The sequence below is a fragment of the Neopsephotus bourkii genome, unplaced genomic scaffold (assembly GCF_033783945.1).
Source record: "Neopsephotus bourkii isolate Nb327-2 ecotype Australia unplaced genomic scaffold, CSIRO-AGI_Nbou_v1 NB_887, whole genome shotgun sequence".
NCBI classification, from domain to species: domain Eukaryota; kingdom Metazoa; phylum Chordata; class Aves; order Psittaciformes; family Psittacidae; genus Neopsephotus; species Neopsephotus bourkii.
This window is the reverse complement of record NW_026901381.1, coordinates 1,298,198-1,322,370: the sequence shown is the minus strand read 5'-3', so window position 1 is coordinate 1,322,370 and position 24,173 is coordinate 1,298,198.

Below are 24,173 nucleotides of genomic sequence, written 5' to 3'. Positions count from 1 at the left end.
CAGAGCTAATATTCCAGGTCTTTGCTGGGTAATTTCATGTTTGGCAATACAGCTTTTAAAACTCATTTTATTTGGAGGGAGGGAAAGTGTGTTTGTAATGAGGGTATCACATGAGCTGATGTAAGCAGTGTTGTTCTCCCAGCTGACCACCTGAACTAGCTCTGACATAGGTCTTATTTCTGTCTCTGGCATAACAGAAGTGCAAGAACTAAATCTGAGCTCTGCCAATCTTTGTCCTGAGAAGTGGAACAAACAAGGGTAAGTTTTGCCCCAGCTCATGAACCAGATGTATCTTAAAGCAACACCTACATAGACTAAATATGCTGTGCAATGCAAAGGGGAGGGTGAACAGCAGGTGAGGTGATGCTGGGGGTGGCACTAGTTTGCATTGTCCACATCTTTAAAGTCAATACTGGACAATGCCAGTGGAGATTAAAGGGAGGAAGGTAACAACTATGTCCTTGAATTGCTTTTCTTATTACTCAAAACCAAGAAGTGGGACCAGTTTAGGCTTAAAATGTTCTATGTCACAGGTATTATTTCTATCAAAGGCCAAGGGGACGGAGAGAAAGAGATTGAAGGATACTAATGGGAGAAGTGAGCAGTGTGGAAGATAACTAAGCCTGAAACAACGAAGTACATTTCAGTAAAGCTTCACTATTACACAATTTGCTCACCAATTCCTTGTAATCAAAGGAACTGAAAATATTTCACCACAAAACCCCTCCTAAATCTTTTTACCACAAGAGCATTTGGTTTAAAAGCTGATTAATTCCTCATGGATCAGATATCTTCCAATGGGCTGCTTAAAATGAGACAGTGAAAACATCGGGTAGATTTCTGTTTGCAGAGAAGTCAATGGGACTTTTGTTTTCATGTTTCCAGCTCTTTTCTGCTCCATCATTTCTTAACCAAATTGGAAAAGAAGGAGAACACATAAATCATGGTGGTTGCTCTATCAGGAGCAGAACAGTGACCCATGAAAATGTCTGGCACAAACCTACCTGCAAACACATTTGCATGTTTAGTAGCTGAACTTTGCCATCTGCAAGCACTCATTAAAAACCAACCAACAAGTCATTAGCACAAAATAGAGTGGAAAACACATTCTAAAAGCCAAGAGAGCAAAAGCAAACTGGAAACCTTCATGTTTGGGAATTGGGTTGTCCAATGAAAGCACCAAGAGACCCAAGGTACTAATTCTTAGTCTTGAATTCAGAACTGGGACTCAGTTTTGAAGATCCTGAATTGCAAGTTCTAGAGTGGATCTTCTCTGTCAAATGGAAACACATCTCTGCTCATGGCAGGGGGTTGGAACTGGATGATCTTCAGGTCCTTTCCAACACAAACCATTCCGTGATTCTGTAAGCAGGAGAAACAGCCCAGTAGGAAGAAATGATGCACAACCTATGCAAATAAGCCCACATTCTGAGAGAAAATTGCAGTAATTTAATGGTTTTCAATGGAATAACCCTGTAACCACAACTAAGCTTTCTGCTGACGTCAATCAGGTAAAAGCTATTGAGGAAATGAAGGAAGAAACTAAGTAATTGAGGAAGAAAACTCCAAATCTTAATTTGATCCCATACTGCTAGTGATTCATATAATAATATTTATATAATAACATTGAAAATCTGATTTGGAAAAGCATATGCCATGTCACACCATGACTCTTCCTCAGCAGTAAATCACTACCCACCACTTTCCATGTGTGAGGGCCGAGGACAATAATTCACTGGTCTGATAACAAGTACCATGTTTGTTCTTGCCCTTCTCCAGTGACTTCATGGAGTTGTCTTTAACTAGGAGAGCAAAGATGCTTGCAGCTCCTGTCTCTGGTCCAAGCAATTGTTTTAACTGCTCCTGAGTTATTTAACTGTTGGTGTTGACAGGAAGCTGGACATTTCTGCTCTGATGAGGGTTTTGTTTTAAGGTGTCTCAGACCCCTCTAACTTCCTATCTTAGAGACCTAAACAGACTGCTATTGGCTATGCACACACAAAACTCCCTCTTTCAATCTCCTATTTGCATTTTGCAGGCAGACCCTCAGGAATATTTGAGCTTGCCCCAGATTAGACAAGGACCTGATCCATCCCGTTACAATCAATTTTTACAGAGGCAGGATCACAGTCTCATCTTCTCCCTGCAAGTTCCCACTAAGATCATAGTGCCTTCTGCTCCCCCAAAGCCAGCTATTAAGACAAATCATATGCACAATAAAACCAGATCCTGCCAGCAGTGTACTGTACATTTGTATTCCAGACGAGATGCTGGTGTATGCCGGGGTCTTATTCACATATTGATCTGGTGGAGCAAGTACAAGGCACATAAACTTCTGGTCTGCATTAATTTGGACTATAACTCTTGGCAAGGTATCCGCTGCAAATGGTCTCCACCATGTTTTAAATCAATTACCTGAAGTAGCAATTGTTTGTTATCAGTAAGGGGAATTTAATAAACAAGTCATCCTTGTTAAATCAGTCACAGAGAAATCCAGACATTCCCATTTCAATTAATTCCCATGAATTTATAAAAATGAGACTGCTGGGATTATAGTATTTCAATAGAGCAAATTAACCTTTCCAGTCCTTGTAACTTGGTACGTTACATACACCCTGTCTATTTTTGATCTGCTGACCTTTACTTCTGGTGAGACAATTAAGTATTGTAAAGAGGCCAGGTTCTAAAGCCTGGACTGTTTTCCTCTTTAGAGTATTGTCTTAATAGAATCAGTGAAACAAAATGATGAGTTATGTTGTTGTATCAGCAGAACGGCTTCTACAACGTACCTCTGTTCCTACCAACTTGAAATATAGTGTTTTAAATGGGCTTTACTTGTCCACTCACCTGTAAATGAGCACTGCTGGAGCAGCGCTGAGCCCACTTCTGCTTTCCCACCAGCTACATCTGTTTCCTTCTTCTGCGAAATCACTGCTGGTTTACATCATTGTGAATTAGGTCAGAAACAAGCCAGCGACTGCTCATTGCTGCTAGCGAAGAGCAGCAGCACTGAGACATACATAATAATGCTCCTCATCTCCAGTCAATTAGATTTAGACCATGCGGAGCTGTAAGTACACAGCAAACTCGGGCAGGGTGACTGGCAAGCTGGAACAAACCTGAAGTGCCTCTTAAATCCATCTTTCCCATGAACTTTAATCAAGAGCTATGAAAAAACCACCCCAACTGAATACAATACAAATTTAAACAGTGAAGAGCGTTAAGCCAGACGCTTCCCGTTACCTCACGGTGACTTGCAGGAAAACCTTATCAACTTAAGGTGCTCAGCCCCTGTGTTATAATCATCACTCACCTCGCTGGAACACAAACAGCACGGTAATGTCTGCATTTTCTAACACTGTGTACTGAAGGCAGATACAGAGGAGAACAAACATGTTGTTCCAAGTTACAAAAGAGAATGATTACAGAGGGGATAGGAGCTCTTGGAATGTGCTTTCGGACATAGGAGTGTCTTTTGAGAACCATCAAATGTATCTTCAACTGAAAACTATACATTAAGTGTAATTATTATTTCTGACAGCTTGCAGGTGAAAAATAAAGCATTTATCCTGTCATTGTGGCTCACAAACTCAGTGCAGGACATATGATGTGTCCTTCTGGAGTATCCACACCACTGTCAACGTACACATTCCTTTTGGATTGTCTCCACCACAATTGTTTTCCAGGTACCTCTGTTCTCTTCAAAATTACGTGTCTAAAGAGTTTGTCCTTTGGCTGTTGTGATTTTTCACACCTTCCCCAGCAAACCCCATCCCACAGTTGTAATCCTCTGTAAAAAGCACAGTTCAGCCCTCACTCGCTGCCCAGCCACCAGCTCGACATCAACCATTCTCTCCTCCCATCTTCAGCAGCAAACCCAGACCTTTCTGTCTCTGCCCTGCCTGTAGATCAGGTATTATTTATTGTATTTACCCACATGCTCTGCCTCAGAATTTGCCTGTTCACATCTTTAAGCTTGTCAGGCCATCTCGTAAGTACACTTCATTAGTGCATCCCCTCCATCCTTACGTTTCAGCCCATCAGCCCTACAAGACAGATCCTTTCTTTAAAACCACAAGTGACTGCTCTACAAGATCTGCTGCACTCTTTATAAACCCAACACACATTTATCTGTTTATACAGCAGGTTCCAGAGGGCAGGGGCTTTTCTTCTTTGCCTTAGCACAGAGCTCATAATTTAAAACACTGCTACTAACAGCCACATTACAACAACATCAACAACGCTACTTTGCTGCAATTAGGAGGGAAGCTTGCCAGCAGAGGACCCAGTTTAAACTCTTCTTGACAAAGAGAACAATGCTGAGACAATCAGTTAAGCCTCTGTTTACAGAACCCAAAGGGGTATCTAGAAACCCCAGTTCAAACACGGACTGTCTATACAAGTGACATGTCATGTAATGGATGGTTTAGCTTGGCAAAAAAACAGACACAAGTAAACACAGTAGTATTAGCTGCAAAAACTTGCCCCATGTGCAACAAAATGCATGACCTGCATTTAGAGGCAGGTTCTTTTTTGAAAGATAGCAGGTTTTTTGTTTCTTGATATATTTTGAAGTATTGCTTTTGATACACAGCGACATGTATTACCATATTCTGCTTCTAAGAAGGAATAAACCCCAAATACTAAGGATGATATTAAAAGCTGACAACACAAAATCTTTACTAACCCACTTCCCTGCAGTATTTTTATTATGAGATCAGTCTGTCAGCATAAAATCCAAGGTAATGGGGCTTTAATCCTGTAAATACATTGTTCAGAAGCAAGTTTTCATGCAATAGCCATCCTCTAGCAGCCTCCGAAGGCAGAATGGACCCTACTCTTAGCCAGCCATGACTATGAACCAGCTCATGCCAGAAGGGAAGAAGCAAAGAGAAAAGAGGATGATGGAGTTCTTCAAAGCAAAGGAATTCCTGAGGTGTCCCTGGTTGGTGGAACAAACTTCCAGGTTGTATTCACTGATAGAAATAAAAAGAACACCACCAAATCTGTGCCCAGAAGAGGCCAGAAATGGTTTTTATTCATAGCAATAATTTCTCTGTTTTGGAAGGCAGGCCGGCTACCCTGCAGACAGAAATAGGTCCGGATTACTCTGATTAGAGAAAACCAGAGCCACTTAACATGCTTAGGTTTGACACTGCATTAGATGACAAAAACAGCAAAAACCTTCGGGGTTTGACCATTTCCTCCACAACTGCAGAGGCTTTACTCAGCATTGCCCATTAGGGTTTCTACAAAGAGGTTTCACACAGTATTACAGGTGGAGTAGGGTGCACAAGGTGCTCTGGAAGCTTCCACCAGGCACATACCTGCCCCTCATACCTGATGTCAGCAGACATCAGCAAGTACATCTTAAACCCATATTTGAGAAACTAAATATAAAGAACCTGTTCTTTTTCAGATCACCAGCAGATTCTGTTGATAACAAAAACATTTACTCTCTGTGTTGCTTTAGGCTTAGATTGTGTAATACAGGGTATTATGGAAACTCTGGTTACCATCTTTCCTTGTGTAAGCTTGCTTACATTTACTGCACTCTTTCCAAGTATAACCTATAAGGAGAGCAGGTAGAAGGGAGAACCCAGCAAGACTAATGATGCACAGGAAAACTTGAGGCTATTCTATGACCTCCTCATCAGAGTTTTGACAGAAGGCTGCTTATTAAGAGATCAAACCCTACATCTTTAAGATAGGGTGATGTGATCTGAACTTGAGCCAAATTCAAACATCTTCAACCTGAAGTTTGCCTCTGATATGAAACGTTCAGAGGGGGTTCTGCAGAAGGTTTCTCTCCAATAGACAAACGGATGGAAGGGTTTGTGCACCTCGTTGTTATTTCAGGAGAATACCAAATCTGTAATTTATTATATGGGCATATTCCTGATGAGCAAACTTAGAACACATCCAGTTTCCTTTACCTTCAGGAACACCGCTTGCATAGGTTAACTTCCAGCTAATGCATTAATCACTCCCTCACCATGAACTAAAACCACCTGTCTTTACAAGACTGGTTATGTGCTTAATAATAAAAGCAAAATCCCCTACCATAGCTTTTAACTACCATTTTGGTGTTCTAAAGACAGACATTGATAGCTTTCAGATCAATTTTATGAGCAAGCACAGGAGGACAGTTGCTATTATCTCCATCCACAGGATTGAAACCCACCAACACTGCAGAACCTTTGTAATAAATATCCATGCTAATAGTAGAGATTATTCAAATCAAGCATTGACCAACATTGCATCTAATTCAACCAAAAAGATGAATTATCTGAACAATTATATAAACTAGAAACCATGCTCCAGTCTCCCTGTTCCAAGGAGATTCCTTTTTAGTTTATTCCCTAAAAGTTGTATCTAGATGGATGGAAAAATATGAATCAGTGTACAAGGAACTACCACTGCCAATATTGGTGGGTAAGTAATGAAAAGATGATTGGCATAAATCATTCAGAAACCTTATTGCACAATCCTGATCCGTATATTAGATTGACTGGTGTTCCAGAGCTGAGAAGTACTAAGGGTCAGATTTACTCTGGAGCACTGTATTTCCTCTCACACTGTATTGTAAAGAGAGAGTGGAATTCTCATCCCATGGGAAATTCCAACATTTTGACATTTATTATCAGTGCAAATAAAAAACATTCCGAGTTTGAATCACCCAAACTCTTATATGAAATAGTAAAGGAATATCAAAATAATGTAAATATCATAGAAGTGGAAATGAAAGGAATAAAATGCCAATATAAAATACTACAGCATTGCCAGAAAGAAATAAGGGAAAATTATTCATTTTGATATTTTCCCATCAAATTTAATCTAAATCAATGTAGTCACTTAAGATGATTCATTTTTGATGAAATTGCATTGTCTGGAAAGAAAATGGTGGGTTTTTTTTTTTTCACTGGCTCTCATTATTAAAGATTGATCAGATTGTGCAAGTGGTGGGGAGAAAAATCATTAAGAATTCTGCTTTTGCAAACTTCTGTTGAGAGTAATTTTGATTAAAGTTTCACAATCCCCAGGAAGGCAAAGCAAATAGGCGCAGTAATTGTTGAGCATATTCAAAGGGTTTACAGATGGCTCTAAAGTGACTTCATAAAAGACAGCTAACTGAATTGCTAACATGGATCCAGCCCTTTGAACACCAGCTCTGCCTTCCTCCTCTGCAGGTCCTGTGGTTATTACACATCCTCGGTAGCATCCTGTGCTTTGGTCTCTTCTGTACTTCTATAGTGTAATCCTGAATATAGGACTTAGAGCCTCTCTGTTGAACCAACTTGACAGTGTCCAATTGACCATCCTGTTTAGGAGGAGATATTCTTCTTGGTATGTTCATCCTACTGTTTCAAATATTGCTCCTGCACCTTGTTTCTATGGTGTTAGGTGTCAGCTCTCTTCTCCCCTTCTATCCTCATTGTGATCCCTTCATCCACTTCACTTCTTCATTCTCACCTCCTTCTCTTGCTTTTCTCTTTTCCTACCACTCTACAGAACTCGTGTTGTCACAGACCAGAGTCTTCCCTTTCCACAGGAATAATCTCCTCACTCACTGACCTCTCATCCTGCATTAAGTTTAAACACTTCAAGGCTCTTTGGGGAAAAAAACCCACGTTTATATAAATGGTTTGACTTCAGAAAGCAAAGAATAAGTGAGCAGCAGCTTCTTTTCTGCAGGGATAGCAATTCAGTTCTATGCCAAGCTAATTAAAGGAACTCATGAAGATAAGGGATGCCTTCTGTTCAGATGGCGCTATATTTTCTTCCTACAGCCTGTACTGATTCTGTACGTCCACTCACCAGGTGCAAATGGAGATCAAACCTCAAGTGTTTCAATGTCCTTCACTGATTTAGTATAATGATTCTATCACTAATCCAGAAAAATGATAGCAAAATCAGGTTGAAACAGCAGATTCCCCTGGAATTGCTAATAAAGCAGTAAGTAGGACAAATGAAAGAAATCAGTGTCATGTACTTCCTTGCCAAAAGTTTTGATGCTGTTGTACATGGAGAAAATCCGGCTTGGAAACATGGGCTGGACCTATTCACACATATTGAACCTTTCCCTATCTTATCCATCACTAAATTTCTTGCAGACATTAAGTGACTTACGTAAAGTACTACAAAGAGCGAAAACATCAGTAGAAAGTGCCTTGCATTTCCAACTTGTAGCACCAAATCTAGCCCTTGGATACTGTGGCTCTATGAGTGATTTGGTATACTTTCTGTACTAGGGTTAGGAAATAGTGAAATAGAAATAGTAAAATAAGCCAGAGGCTAATACAAAAGTATTTCTTCCTGTATAATCAGTATTTCTCTGGTCAAAGATTCCAGTTTCACAAGTTCTCTCTCAAGGAAGTTTTGTCTTCTCCTTAAGTCCATCCAATTACTTGTAGGTGGCCCTGCCTCGTTCCACCCTAATTCCTGTTGGCGCTTCTATGCTATAATTGTGGACATCTATCACTGGCAGTTCTCTCGGCAGTCTCGTGACTTGGACACAGCAGAATGGAACTGGTGTTTAGCATTTGCTTTGTGCGTTTCCAAAGCACTAAACAACAGTTCATTACCTGCGTTTGGCAGCCGCCCAGCAAACTTCAAGCCCTTGTGAGGATGGGGACATTATCCAAGTCTATTCTCAGAATCCTGCATTTGCATTTACTCCTGCTGCAATTAAAGAATTTCTGCTTATTTCCAGCCATCTGAGAGCCCCAGAAAGATGGTGATGTAAAAAGATAGGGAAGCAATTCTTTATTATGAGGGTGCTGAGGCACTGGCACAGGGTGCCCAGAGAAGCTGTGGCTGCCCCATCCCTGGCAGTGTTTAAGGCCAGGTTGGACACAGGGGCTTGAAGCAAGCTGCTCCAGTGGAAGGGGTCCCTGTCTGTGGTAGGGGTTGGGACTGGATGAGCTTTAAGGTCCCTTCAACCCAAACCATTCTGTGATTCCATGTGATTCTTTCCCCTTTATATTGGGTATCTTGCAGTGCTGCATATCACCAGCCCTTTTGCGAACAATTTGAAGGAGCCAGATTGCTATGGTCAGTGTGGAATTAAGAAGAAGGTGGGCAGAAGTATCAGCTTAAGCTCTAGGCTGCCTTCACACAACTGTGTGTCATTAGAGTGAACTTGAATTTGCCTAGAAAAGATGAAGCAGGAACATTGGGTTTGCTTCACCCAAGCATGCATTCCTACCGTGCTAGAACGGACTCAGCAAAGTACAAGCCCTGGCATACTCAGTGCTTAAAAACCAAACCAAACAGGTAAACAAAAGCATCACAACACAAGAAAGAAGAGTAATAGAGGGCTGGGTAAATGCCTAAAACACTTTTTGGCTTGATGTGTTTTTCTAGTTTTGCATTGCTGTCTTTTCATGCCTCGGATGAAGCGTTGTTATGTATTATTACCATTAATAGCAATATATTACAACTTGCCATGATCAGCACACCAGAGAGGAAAGAAAACCTAAATTACATTCTTCTCACAAGAACAAGTCTAATAAATTGGCCATGACTAAATTTATCCTTGATTACAAATGGGGTTTAGCCATCAAAGCAGAACTGTTTTTCTGCTAGTACAAGCAGCATGAGCAAGGCAACTCTTTCATTTATGTGTTTAAAGGAAAAAGGGAGGATTTCCACCCTTTTAAACTCTACTGACTCCAGAAATACTTTCATGTCCATTTCAAAAGCAAAGGTGACAGGTCTGGTGCATGGAAGAAGTGAAAGGTCAGAATTCCGAGGTGTTTTGGGTGACGGAAACTCAGATGGAAGCACCCAGTCTGAATGAGGACACTAGTCAAGATGTGAACTTGCACTTTACACCCCCTGAATGAAATCTTGAGCACTGGGACAATTCCTTCCCTGACAGAGATTTCGATATAGCTGGTATGTTCCTAGGAAACACTGATGATTCAAGTCCACATCTCTTACTGACTGCTGATTTAGTTGGAAGCGTTCCTCTTGCTGTCAGTAAAATCTCAGTTTTACCTCAGTGCTTTAATTTGATGCTCTGGCACAAACTTCAGTACAACTCTTGGGCAGTCACTTCATTTCCTGCATACCCACGCTCTTGCTGTGATTCCTCCCTCTCCATAAGCTTTTCAGGGAAGTGGAGTGTCTGTAATTGTGACTATAACTCATTGCTCCATCTTCACATCGCAAATTGCCACTGCAATAAAGCTCAGGAGTACTCAGTGCAAGAACGCATTTCCTGATGCCTGGAGAGCTCAGCCCTGCTCAGTCGCAGTTCTTGGGGTGAATATTAGAAGCAGTTTTTCATACGCAACGATCCCACGGATTGCACAATGCAGCTCCCGGTACCTTTAGGATTCCAGCAGGGTCACACCCATTCATCCATGGATAAGTCAGCGTGGTAATAACCTTCCCAATGTTCATCTCACCGTGAAGACGTAGTAAACTGAGGTGAACCTCAGCAGTGCACACAGCCAAGCAGGTGAGAACAACACGCACCACGTGAGCATCTCTTCACCCACTGACTCATAACAAACCCTTGGCTCTCAGTAGCTGCACAGTGCTGCAGAATGGCTGCATTACTCACCCAGAGCTGTGGTGCAGCTTCCTTCATCGATTGTGGAGTTAAAGCTGGCTCTAACAGAGCCAGGGGTCAGGTAACAACCACTTAGGGCTCCACGGAGACCCCAGGTTAGGTAACGCAATGAGTCATTCCATGCACTTATCCCTTAATCTCTGCCTGGGGCCACCATCAGTCTCCCACTCGCTCTGGCAACTAAATAGGGATTATTACACCTCTGGGTGTATGAGTGCATATGTGTATAAGAAGGAAGAAGGATTCTGTTGGGGTTTTTCCTATTGCTACACAGGTAGTTCTCTCATCATTTTCGGGGAGAAACCATTTAAATCAATGGTGTGTCTGAGGATGCAATTCACAGGCAGAGGTTTGTGTAGTACACTTTAAAATACACCACTACTAAAAAGAAATGACAAACAATGAAGTAGATCTGCCCTGTACTTGCAATCCGCTTCTCTACACTCATTTTAGTGAAAATGGATGATTTAATAACCTTTCCTTATAAACAGCATTACAGCTCTTACAGAACCCAGTTTGTAGTTTGTGATTTCCCACATCCCATCAGTACAGCACCTGAGCAGTTATCAGGTGCAGAACCAAACTCCATTGCCCTCTAGTACCCCTTTCCATACCCTCTGAGACTTGTGGTGTTGCACAGTTATTTCTGAGGGCAGAGTATGAATTGCAGTGAGAACTGCCATGGTAAAAGTATAGTAGGGAATTTGTCTAGCAGGAGTTTCACTTAATGCCCAATGCACCATGACCTATACTGGTTGGATTTAACAATCCGTGACTGTGTGGCTGAGTGCATGCAATGATTTTGAGCAATCCACACCCTACATTACTGTAAAGTCATAGAATCAACTGGGTTGGAAAAGACCATTAAGATCATCAAGTCCCCCTGTCACCCCAGCACTGCTGACTCAAAACGCAGTAGTTCCTGGTTCCCATCTCTGCTCTGAAGCAATGGAAAAGGGATTTGGCTCTGATTCTTCCACCCATAGGTCTGTATCAGAACCACGAGAACAGAACTATCAGAGAGAGCAGACCTGGTTTGCATTGGCACCTAACCTCTGGGTAGGAGATGGAGCTTTCTTACCTCTGATGGGTAAAGAAGTTTGTGCACTTGTGGAATGCCTTTGGTAGCTTGGGAATGAAAGTTGCTCAGGTACAAGGCCGTTTGGGACAGGGCTTGGAGCAAGCTGCTCTAGTGGAAGGTGTCTTTGCCCGTGGTAGGAGTTGGAGCTGGATGAGCTTTAAGGTCCCTCCCAACACAAACCACTCTGTGGTTCTCTGATACTTCATAACACATTAGGTTCTTCTCTACCTGCTCCATGGCACTCCTGGATGTGCCTTGCTGAAGGATCTGGTTTAACAGCTTTTTGAAATGGAAACTGGAAATGCAATGAAAACTGGACTTTGAATCACAGCCTAGTGCTCAGTGCTCCAGCTCAATCCACAGGCTTGATAATGTAAAAGAGAATGCATCATGCATAAATGCAGACACAAGCAACAGGGCAAGTCACCTCACCATCCCCAGCTCACCTGCATGGCTCCAACTGTTTGCATGCTAGCTCTCCATCACCAGAGACAAACATCAGATGGGTGCTAATCCAAACTAATCCTTGCCACTATGGATGAATGACATCCATTAACTGTTGTGCTGATGCTGTAACTGAGGTTTTGCAACTCATGGAGCGCACCAGTAAAAGCAAAGCTTTCCTGGCCAGAACTGGAGCAAGCAATGCACTAAGCGTCCCTGTTGAAAAGGAACATGAGAACTCTACCGTGACAGAAAGGCAGCAGAAACCATAGTTCATATTGTGAGTGCTGTAACTATTTGCTTTACTTTTTGTACCTTAGATGTGGTCCTTTTTTGTATTTTTCCTCTCTCTGAAATACAAATGAGATAATGGAATTGTTGCTCTATCACTTGGCGATTCCCTAGAAACACATTAGAATGGCCTTTGGTAATTGGCTCCGCTGCAAAGCGAATGAAAGCACCTACGAGTCACTATTACATTATACAGAAGCCACAATTTAGCAAGATTGGAATTATTTTATTAGACAGTAAGACATAGGCTAGCTGGAAACACTGCCTGCTTGAGAATGCAGTCATTACCTGAAATGGTATTTTCTGGTTTACTTAGGAGAGACTATTTTAAGAGGTCTAAAGAGAAATAAGTATTGCTTTTCCTAGTGAAACTCAAGCGATCTTATTTTGATTAGGGAAGAAACTATACATCTAGTCTAGAAACAATATGAAAATGAAGCTAATATGTGTTTGCTTGAGTATTTGCACAGGATAAGTCTCCTGGATACCTGTACCCACAGCTGATGCAGATACAGCGTGCTCTGATGAGCGCTATTCCCACAGGCATTTTTTGCTTGTCTTCGTTTAATGCATCTCCACATAACCCCAAGCAGAGTTGCTTTGCAGTACAGAGGGACTGGGAACTCTTTGTGACACTCCTAAACCCCACAGCCGTTTATGTAAATAAACCATTTCACACTCCATCCTCTTTGCAGGCACTCATCAGCTCTCAGGGTGCTACCTGCAGATGGGCTACTTCAGGAGACAAAACACGTAGGCACCCACTCAAGATACAGCCCTGTTTGTAAGGGCTTTCTAAGGGCTGGATTTAGACCTGAAGCAGGCTCGGAACACAACTAAAATCCTATTAAAATGGAAATGAATTTTCCGACTCCTTTTATCAAAAATTCCTTCTTTTCACTTCCCTTCATCTCCAGCAAAGGTGCAATTTAGTGTTTGTAGCTTCTTATTTAGTCCAGCAGAATAAACAGTATTAGCAAGGTGAAAGCTTATATTAATGCATAAAAGCCCTGATATTTTTTATAGTATAATGAAGGGAAACTTAAGCAGCACAGCTTTCTTTATAGTCAAGTCACAGAATAACTTCTATAATGTGAGGTTCATAAATAAGGGAAGCAAAAGCATTCAGCTAATTTGAGACTCTCAATGCTCCATTTGCTATAAACAGGTTCCAGCAGCAAGGGCTTACAGAGAAAACAAGCAGCAGTATAGAACCAGCAACTCTTTCTTCCCTATTCAAGCACTTATTCACCCTCTTTGCCTTTATATTTACACTTACCTGTCTGCCCAAGTAAGATGAAGTGGCTCCAGTCCGTGCTATATAGTTTAATAGCCTGGGAATTCCAATCCTTTTTTCCCTTCTGATGCATGCTTCTCATGTCTTCAAACTTCTCACTTCTTTCTCCTTAGAAACTCTTTCTAACCTCTTTCTCATAATCCATTCATAAATGCAAATCAGTAACAGAAGCCTTTCAACAAGTAACAGAGCTTTTCAAGGCTCAGTGGTTGAGCCAGATCAGTTTTGAGAGCTGTGCCTACCTTACCTGAAGAAGATGGACTAAATCACCTTTAGAAGTCTTTTTCTGTGTCTTCTCTGGGTTTTTTTTTCCCCCTATAGAAGAGGATCAATATTGACATTTCAACCAGAAGTCACTGGCATCTGCAAGGAACCAGAAGAGATATATTCTTATTGACTACATTCATATATGCACCTCCAAACACCATTATCTGATCTGGTTTTGGTCAGAAATCCTTATTTCTAGTTTTTCCTTTGTCAAGAAAGGAAGAAAAAGGGACATCTGAATGAAACACATCAGGAAATAAGGGATAAATTAGAATAAGCAGTGCTTTGAACAAAGTACAGTGTGAAAGGGCAAAAGTAAAACCAGTTCCTTGCCATGTAGGGTCTGATGTCCTACAGTATCCAAAGTGAGTGCTTCCATTGGGGTACTTGTACAGAAGGTTGGTGGAGGAGCAAGGACACAGGCAGAGCATCTTGAGTGGGTGCAGGAGGAATGCTTTGATCTTAGCCATGAATTTAAAATAGCAAGGGAAAATGATAAGGTAAAGCTGAAGTTTCACTATAGGAAAAGGATTATCTGAACCTACCCTATAGGGTTTCCATTCAACTAGTCCTCTACTGAAGAACAAGCCTTGTTATAATGTATTCCAATGAAGTCCTACATATTCACTTTATGCTACAAGCTTATCTCAACTGACATGTTTAGATGGAATCAGCACATGCTTTATACATTATTTAAGCACTAGAAAGTACTGGAAGCTTTCAAACAGTGATAGAAGAGTTGCAGATGATGAAAGACCAACCCTACTTGAAGATGACCAGTTCCAGCTTTGCTGGAAGCCATGCTTCTTGCTAAGATCTTGGTTGGTTGGGACCTTTCCCAGGCATTTCTTAGTGAATCTACTCCTCATTCCGAACTTCAGAGCTTTACCCAACCTCACCTGTGGTAGGCTCCTTTCTGGAATAGCATGTTCCATGGTTTGCAATCCTCATTAAACGAGCAGACCTGTCGTCAGCACTCTGATGGATTTTCCAGCTCCCCTGTATGGACTGGATTATGGAGAGCCCCAGAACTGGCTAAAACCATTCAGACACTTGGAGGTTGCAATAAGAACAGTACAGCAGGTTCCCCTTTGACAGGAATCAGTGCTCTTTCACCACAGAGGGCAAACACAGAAGAGAAAACCATGCAATAGCCAACATCAGTTGTAACAGACTGCAGGTTATATTGCACGTGGCACTCTCCCAAAGCAAATCACCTGCTCCTATAAAGAGGTTTTTTGTGTAGTTTTTAGATTGTGATAATTTGCTGAGAGCTCAAGATCAGGAAAAACCCCAAATATCAATTACCTGCTACGGATGGCTACTGGAATCAGATGCAGCAGTGGTATGGATGCAGCAATAGCAACGGCATGGCTCTTTCCCTCTTGTTAGTAGAGATTATATTGCATTAAATGGTATTAAGAGGGTGGAGAGAAGTAGAATGCGCCTAAGACAGTGATGTATTGTGGAGCTGGATGAGCTAATTTTAAACCATTTAAAGCCAGGAGCTGGCAGCAGGTTTTCTAAGAGCTCAGTTAAGACTCATTTACCTTTAATCGTGCCCCGAACTCATCCTGCACACCCCCAAAACGTAAACCCATCACGCGCTTAGAGAGGATCAAAAACCACCGTGCTTGTTCCTGCAGGTTACAGAAAACTGCTTTTAGAAGCGGTGATGCCAAGAGGACATGACTTGCATTTTTAGGCTCATGAATGCTCTTCCATGGTAATTAAAAATGACATATCCTATTAAATCACTTAGTACATACCTTAAAGCATATGATGCAGAGGGCTCTTGAAAAAGCCAATTACACCAGATAGCTCTGTACAAGGCCAGTGCTTCAAAGCAATTTGCAGATTTTATGGGTTACATATGCTTCAGAAAGGGAGAATCTTCATGGCTTTTCCTGCCAAGAAGATACACTGCAAATAACATACAGGGCTCTCTATTTCATTCTGTTGTTGGTACTGTGAATTGGAAGGCTATTGCATAGCTGAGCCTGTATAGCACAGATAGTCACAGGTTATGAGGGAGGCCTTTGAATGGAGAGGCCCTGCTTTATACTGAACTTCAATGTAAGAAAAGAAGCACTGATAGTTAGATGATGGATAGGATGCGGTTCTGGTATTCCTTTGCCTGTTCATAGAATCACAGAATAGTTAGGGTTGGAAAGGACCTTAAGATCATCCACTTCCAACCCCCCTGCCATGGGCAGGGACACCTCACACTAAACCATGGCACCCACGGCTCTGTCCAACCTGGCCTTCAACACCATCAGGGATGGAGCATTCACAACCTCCCTGGACAACCCATTCCAGTGCCTCAGCACCCTAACAGGAAAGAACTTCTTCCTTATATCCAATCTAAACTTCCCCTGTGTAAGTTTGAACCCATTACCCCTTGTCCTGTCACTACAGTCCCTAATGAAGAGTCCCTCCGCAGCATCCCTATAGGCCCCCTTCAGATACTGGAAGGCTGCTATGAGGTCTCCACGCAGCCTTCTCTTCTCCAGGCTGAACAGCCCCAACTTTCTCAGCCAATCTTCATACGGGAGGTGCTCCAGTCCCCTGATTGAAGATAACTGAACTACACAAACACATCTGAATCAGTGCGCACTAAGTTCAGTTTGAGCAGCCAAATGCCTTGGCTATCCCAGAGAATGAATCCTGGATGTCCTCCTGTAACAGTCCTTTAGTGATGTCAACTGTTAATGGAAAAGGGAGAAGAGCCTGACTTGTGTAGCAGCTGGAACTGGGGGAGTTTCTAGCAACATCCATATTTATTACAAGTCAACACCATCCATCATTCTGAGTATTGATAGGCTCCCGGGAGCTTTGTGTCTGAAAATGAGAGGAAAGACAAATGCCCTGAGGATCACTGATCCCAGTACCTGCCCCTCTTGGGAGCCGACTACAGCTGAAGCCCTCACCTGGAGCGTAAGAGCAGCCACTGCCCCAGGTCCATTCAGAACTAAAGCAGATGGAGCTAAAAGAGTGGTGGCTCATTCAAACAGTGCCACGGTTGCCTCATGAGAATGTGACATAGATGAAAACCTGCCACCCCTGGACTCCAGCACATACCCGTCTCATTGCAGGGTCCTTGGAAGAAGACCAGGGTGTGATGAACAGACACACAAAAGGATGGCACCGACGGGCAGGAACAAGCTGGAACAGTGAATTCCCTGAGCTTTCATAGCAGACGTGACAGCCAATAAAACCAGTACATTTCCATAGGCTGACGCAGGCTCTGCTCATACACCAGTACTCACGTGTGGGGATTGTGTTTGAATACTGACATTGGTAAGATCAGAGCAGTGCAAACTATGGGGGAATATGTAAAAGCCCAGTTTAAAAGGCCTTATTGTGACAGCAATAGAACTTGATTCTGTCTCCATCGATTAGTCATCCTGCTTCCCAAACTCCAGCAAAGGACTGGGAGTACACTGCAACATGCTCAAATCACCACGTGGAAAACAGCTGTAGTGCAGAAGAGAAGGAAACAATACAAACAAACAAGAACTGAGGCTGAAGGAGGGCTCCATATAATATCCTACCCTTGCTTAGGCCACTGGCATCCTGATTTTAGCATAACACAAATGTGCTGTACACAAATACGTATACAAATAGATGTACACAAATATGCTATACACAGATATCCACAAATATGATATATACAAATAGATATACAATAGATATACACACATACGATATACATAAATCGATAGAGGGTATGAGACTATCACTTTGTTTCTTCCAGGTAGGCAAGAACTCCTCAAATTCATGATTCTAATCTTTCAGGTTGAAGTAATTAACGACTACATTTAAAGTCTCATCACTGTAATAAAGGATGACTTAAGAAGATAAAAAACACCCCAATTTAGTGTAAGAATTACCTTGACATTTTTATACTTCACTTTGATAATCATTAGGTTCTTTAATGTACATTATTTTTAGGGCTGGGTGGAAAATCTATTTTGATCATCAGGGTATTAATCATCTTACAGCACAGAAAGCAAAGAGAAGGCAGCAAGATGAACACTCCATGGCTCAGCACACCAAGTCACCTCACCAGAGGCAAGGGTGATGGGTGATTCCACAATGATACTGGGGGAAAGGCACCAGTGCTGACCAGAGCCAGAGATGAACACAGCCCCTTTTCTACTGCATATTGTACCCCTTGCTTCCCAACACCAGCCAAAATGCTTTGGAGAAGAGCTGCATTTAAATCAATTATTTGCTTTATGCTTGCTCTTCCCTGCTTCTCTTTGAGCTATTGGATGTCACAAACAAAAAGGAGAAAGAAGACCCCCCCCAGGTAAAACGTAACAGGTATTTATAAGGGGATACACAAGTGACAGCAACTAAACCAGTCTGGAGGTGAAAAATGTTGGGGTTTTTTTGTCCATCTCATACTTTCCTACACACAAAAATCACTAAAACCCCCTTTAGTGATAACAAGAAACATGCTGAAAATGATGTCTTTTCAGAAGAGAAGAAAACAAACCCATAAGGACAATGTGCCCCAACCCTGCTCGGGACTTCACCATAGAGCTGCTCGAGTTCTCAGCTGTATTGATTCCTCCATGCCTGACAAATACAGCTGGTTTTCCTACTGTTCCAAAAGGAAGTAACTCAAGGCGCAATCTGCAGTTTTTAGGAGCAATCCATGCTTGCTGTCAGGTGCCACTAGGATGAAGTGCAAAGACAGTTTGTTCCCTGATTACAAGTGCAGACTCTTGGAATACTAAAGCGATGCACAGATGGTGTGATCCTGAACGGAACAGATCTGCCCAACTAATACTGCTTTGTGGTCAGTGGCAGGACAACAGGGGAAGAGCCAAACCATAAAATCACAGCTCAAAAGCATTAACTGCTGGTAATAAAACAGGGATTGAAGGCAGAAGTGTAAACCTGAGTGCCTGTGAGAAGGACTCACATTGGAGGAGTTTGTGGACTGCATCCCCTGGGATGGAACTGGTGCTGGAGCACTGGAGATCATAGGATCCCAGCCTGGTTTGGGTTGGAAAGGACCTTAAAGCTCCTCCAGCTCCAACCCCTGCCATGGGCAGGGACCCCTTCCACTGGAGCAGCTTGCTCCAAGCCCCTGTGTCCAACCTGGCCTTGAGCACTGCCAGGGATGGGGCAGCCACAGCTTCTCTGGGCACCCTGTGCCAGCGCCTCAGCACCCTCACAGGGAAGAGCTTCTGCCTAAGAGCTCAGCTCAGTCTCCCCTCTGGCAGGTTCAAGCCATTCCCCTTGGCCTGTCCCTACAGGCCCTTGTCCCAAGCCCCTCTCCAGGTTTCCTGCAGCCCCTTTAGGCACTGGAGCTGCTCTAAGGTCTCCCCTTCAGGAGCCTTCTCTTCTCCAGGCTGACCCAGCCCAGCTCTCTCAGCCTGGCTCCATACAGGATGATGAGGAAGGAGCAGGGGGATGAAGCGTTATGACCTGACCACAACCCTCCGCTCCCGATCCCTGTGCTGCAGGGGTGGAGGTAGAAGAGCTGCAAGTGCAGTTCAACCGAGGAAGAAGGTGGTTTTAGTTTTGTTTCTATTTCTCAGTGTTTTACTCTAGTATCAATTGGCAGTAAGTGGGGTTTTCTTCCCCCAAGCTGAGTCTATTTTGCCTGTGATAGTAACCAGTGAGTACTTTCTTTGTCCTCATCTCAATCCTGGAGCTTCCCTGTCCTGCTGAGGAGGCAGCTTGGTGGGCAGTGATGCCCAGCCAAGGTTAACTCACCTCACCTGGCTTAGAAGAGCTTGAACAGAGAAGTGGAGGAACTGAGTTTCTCCTAGGGCCCCTTACAAGACCTAACACAACTGCTGGTCCCCAGCCAGCAGCAGATCTGCATCCACCAGCTCCTGTCAGCGACACGTCTCATTTTATAACTTTAAACGCTGTGCAAACAGAACTAATCCTCTCCCTCATGCAATAGCTGCTTATCCCCAGCGATGTTGAGCAACCGGCACAGTCACACCGCAGATGCGAGACAAAGCAAAGTCCTGACCTTCTCCGTCTCTGCCCCACATAAGCAAAGCCAAGCACAAGAGACACAGACACGTTCTAAATGCATGCATTGCTGCTGATTGAGGTCAGGCTCAAACTCCAACCCCTGCTGAGGGCCAACTAAATCAAATGGGAACGTCTCAATAGCAGCAACTCAGGCTTCCCAAGTTAGAAACTCAACTCCTTTACTGAAGGGGAGAGACAAATCAGAGCCTGAAGGGAAGGGACTGTTGAAGGATGCTTCATCCCATGTGGGAGGCCCTTGGCCTGTTTCCCAAGCTTTTTTCCTCCACCCTCCTGGCCCAAACACCTTGAATGTTATGGAATTGCCCAGCTGGCAATCAAGGAGCACATTTACTCACCATTAAGAGAAGCAATGCTTCTAAAGCTTGACCTTGGAAGGAGGGAGTGTGTTATCAAAGGTCAATACAACAAACATGAAAGAGCATTAGAAAAGCAATGGGGAGAGGACAACTCTAATCAACAGCCTGGAAAGAATTAGGGCAGTTATGTAGAGGTGTTTGCTCCAGGGAAAATATGGAGAGGGAGAGTAGGAAGATCTCACATCCCACTGCCTGGGCCATAAGCTTTGTCAGTGGGGACAGGTCAAGCAACAGAGTCAATGAGGCAGAGGGAAGTTCTGCCTGCACTGCAGGGAGCAGTGCACAGTAAAATCCGTGTTTCCCAGTGCCCTCACCTGCTGGTGTCACTGCCTACCCCCAGAGAAGGCAGGAGTGAGGAGCAGACACCAATTCCTTCCTCTTCTGCCCTGCCACTGACAGCATGGGTCCCTCTACCATCACACAGTGTGCTCCAGGGACATCCACTGGAGCAGTTCAGACCCCATCCCTGCTCCATCCACACGCTATGGGAGCCCCAAGTCAGAGCATGTCGAAAGGAAGATTACACAAGGAAGCCAGTGCCAGGTTCCCAAGAGTCACAGGTTTCCAAGGCAGGCCGGTGGTGAACCATGCCAGCACCTCCCCACAGCCATCAGCCTCTGCTGGATGCAACAGCAACAACACTGGAAGCACAGCTCAAGGGGAGCTTCTTGCTCAGACACTCTCAGGCTCACACACCTTGGTTCTCAATCCACTTACACCTCCCAGGTATCTCCACTCAGCAGGAACACTGCTTGGAGCAGCAGGCACAGAGAAGTCAACTCAATCACAGCGGGGGACTTGGCAGGGTGCAGTGGGAACAGGAGACAAAGTGAACCTCTTTGAGGACAGAATTCCTTATACATACAAAATCCCCCTAATCTTGTATTCCAGATAAAAACAGGACTGCAGCAAGTCATTTTTAACCCAGTTAAATAAAGAGATAGCACTTTTGTCCTTATAGTGGACAAAACAAAGCTGCTCAATGATTACAAACCTTGCTTATTACTGATGGTTTCTCTTTAGAGGTAAACTGCTTAGATTTTCATCACCATAATATCTGGACTGAAAGCTTTGTCAGAATAGCAAGTTATTTAAGGGAAAGCCAGGAGAAAATACCATAGCTCAGAAAAACCTCCAAACTCTGCTATCTCTAGCTAAGAGAGGGATTCGTTTCTCCATTATCCAGACACATCTGCAGCAGACATGCATACAGCCAGCTCTGGGAATTGGGTAACTCCTGCCCTGCACACATGAACACAAGTCACATTTGCTGGTCCAAATGTAACCATCAGACCACTGATGTTGGCTCTGCAACATCAAGCAATGGCATTTTCTATCCTGCCCTGCAGTTCAGAGGCATCAGTGCTTACATCCCAGACGTGTGGTAACACTGAGCACAGGACTGCTCCTGTTTTTGCCATGCAAAGCAGTTCTCTGCATGGACCGAGGCTATTTTTGGAGGCAGCAGCAGAAGCCAGGGAGCTCAGCTCCAAACTATGAGCTCATGCACTGTAATGAAGGTGAAGCTGTTCCATCGCAGAGCACACACTCACTGTGCAGTCTCAATTAGAAATGGTCTTTTAAGGAGTTCTTAACCAGTCTCTCCATTTACTTGAATTACAACCTGGAGAATAGCTTACGCAGCGCTGCAAACCCACACATAAGTGGTTTGCTCCATTAGATCCACTGCCTATTTTTAGTTAAAACACTTGACCTTTCCTTCCTCTGCTGTTCCCACCTCCTCTAAATTCCATCCAGGAGTTTCTCCCTTGGCAGTGTTCAGGGGAGGCTTGACGAGACTTAGGCATGTAGAAATTCCAGTTTGGAGCTAAAAACCCCAACTTAGTCTTCAGCTTTCTTCCACTATTTGAGATTTGCTGAAAGAAGGGAAACGCTTCAAGTTGTTAAAAGCCACTCCAGTGGGAAACAGTGAGAACCTGAAGATCAAACAGTACAGTTACACAGGGAAAACAATCTCATGTCTTAGTCTGGCATTTCAAGGCTTATTACAGAGTATTCAGCTTCCCCGTTAGCCTCTCACTTGCCGCCTCAGTTCTTGCACAGGGCAACCATCTGCTCATGTTACTCAAGACAGTTTACAGCGCTCAAAATGCAATTAAAATCCATGCTATGTGGAAAGCCATCTACTCATTTGATGATTGTTCTCCATGCTTATAATAACTATAACCCGAGGGTGCTGAGGCGCTGGCACAGGGTGCCCAGAGAAGCTGTGGCTGCCCCATCCCTGGCAGTGTTCAAGGCCACGTTGGACACAGGGGCTTGGAGCAAGCTGCTCCAGTGGAAGGGGTCCCTGCCCGTGGCAGGGGTTGGAACTGGATGAGCTTTAAGGTCCCTTCCAACCCAAACCAGGCTGGGACTCCATGAATACCCCTTTCAGAATCTGGTGAACAACATTTATGACAATAAAGATGTAAGCATACCATTTTGCCTTTAATGCCCATGCTTCAGTGTCCGTGTTACCCAAACTCACTGAAGACTCGAGGCAAACGAGTTTCAGGACAAGGCGTCTGTTCCCTGTTAGCTAGAAGGAAGATTGTTGAAGCTCATTGTAAGCTGCATTAGACTTACATTAGCTGAGTTTTCATCAACACAAGGTTGAAATGTGGACAAACACAAGCAGATACTCATCTAAATGCTATTTAGGTAGGTTTAACAGCCAAAGATTCTCCCTGCAGTTCTAAATGTCTACTCCTGTCACTCAAGCAAATACACACTAAGTGTTGTGCTTACTCCCTGCAGTTCCTCAGCCTAGAGAGGATCATTTCATCAGCATGTGTAAACCTATGTCCATCTTCCCCAGGTCTTATCAAGCCAATCCCCAGCAGATACACCTCATTGCACCACAATGCACGCAATTCCCCACAAGGTTTTTGTCAGAGGCAACCCAGCAAACTTGCAACACCATAAACAGGTAAAAGCTGTTCCAAAGGCTTTTCAGAGCTGCATCAGGAAGTCCTCCCCACACTTGGCCATTACACCAGGCCTGTAACTTTTTAGTTCCAGTTCTGTAAGTCATGCATTACTAAGGTACAAGCCTGAAAGGTGCTGGGCAAAAGAAGGCCTTGAGAATGAGATGATGTAGCCCCAGTCCTTGGGAAAAGTGACAACCTGAGCATTAGGGTCACAACACAGCTATGCTCCAGGCACAGAATGCTTAAGGATACTTTAGAGAAGGTTGAAGCAAGAAGACGTTCTACTTATTTAACTCAATCACAGACCAAACTAAAAAAAGACTGAAAAACCAATGTCAGACTCTGCATCCAAGGCTATTTCCTTGCCTGTTGCAGGGTCTTACTTCCCAAATCCTACCTTTTTCTCTAATACTTACTGTCAAAGCTTAGACTTTCGGCTTTTATCTATATCGCGCTGTCATAGCACCTACTGAAACACAAGCACTATGCTCACTTAAGCCACTGCTCTTGCTCAAAGCTATTTATTGTACATTTTAACTGGAGAGTTTAAGGCTTAAAAGCTAATTGTACGGAGTGCTCAATGCTTGTAAAGTATCACTTAGAGCGCTGACAGCCTGGGCAAAGCTGACATAACGAACATCCGCAATTAGTACAGTTACAGATATGCAAGTGGTAATTATTGATCAATTACCTTGAACCTGCAAATCAAATCTGAATTCGAGATAAAACTCAATTAGTGCTCACTAATAGTAAATTCAGGAAGGGATTTATTGACTTGATTTGTTTCCTCCTTCACTTCAACACGGCTAGACAAGGTGAAATTTGCCATTACCAGTGTCTCATCATAAAAAGCCTCTTGAATGCTTTATCAGCCAACTTCCATTTCAGCTGT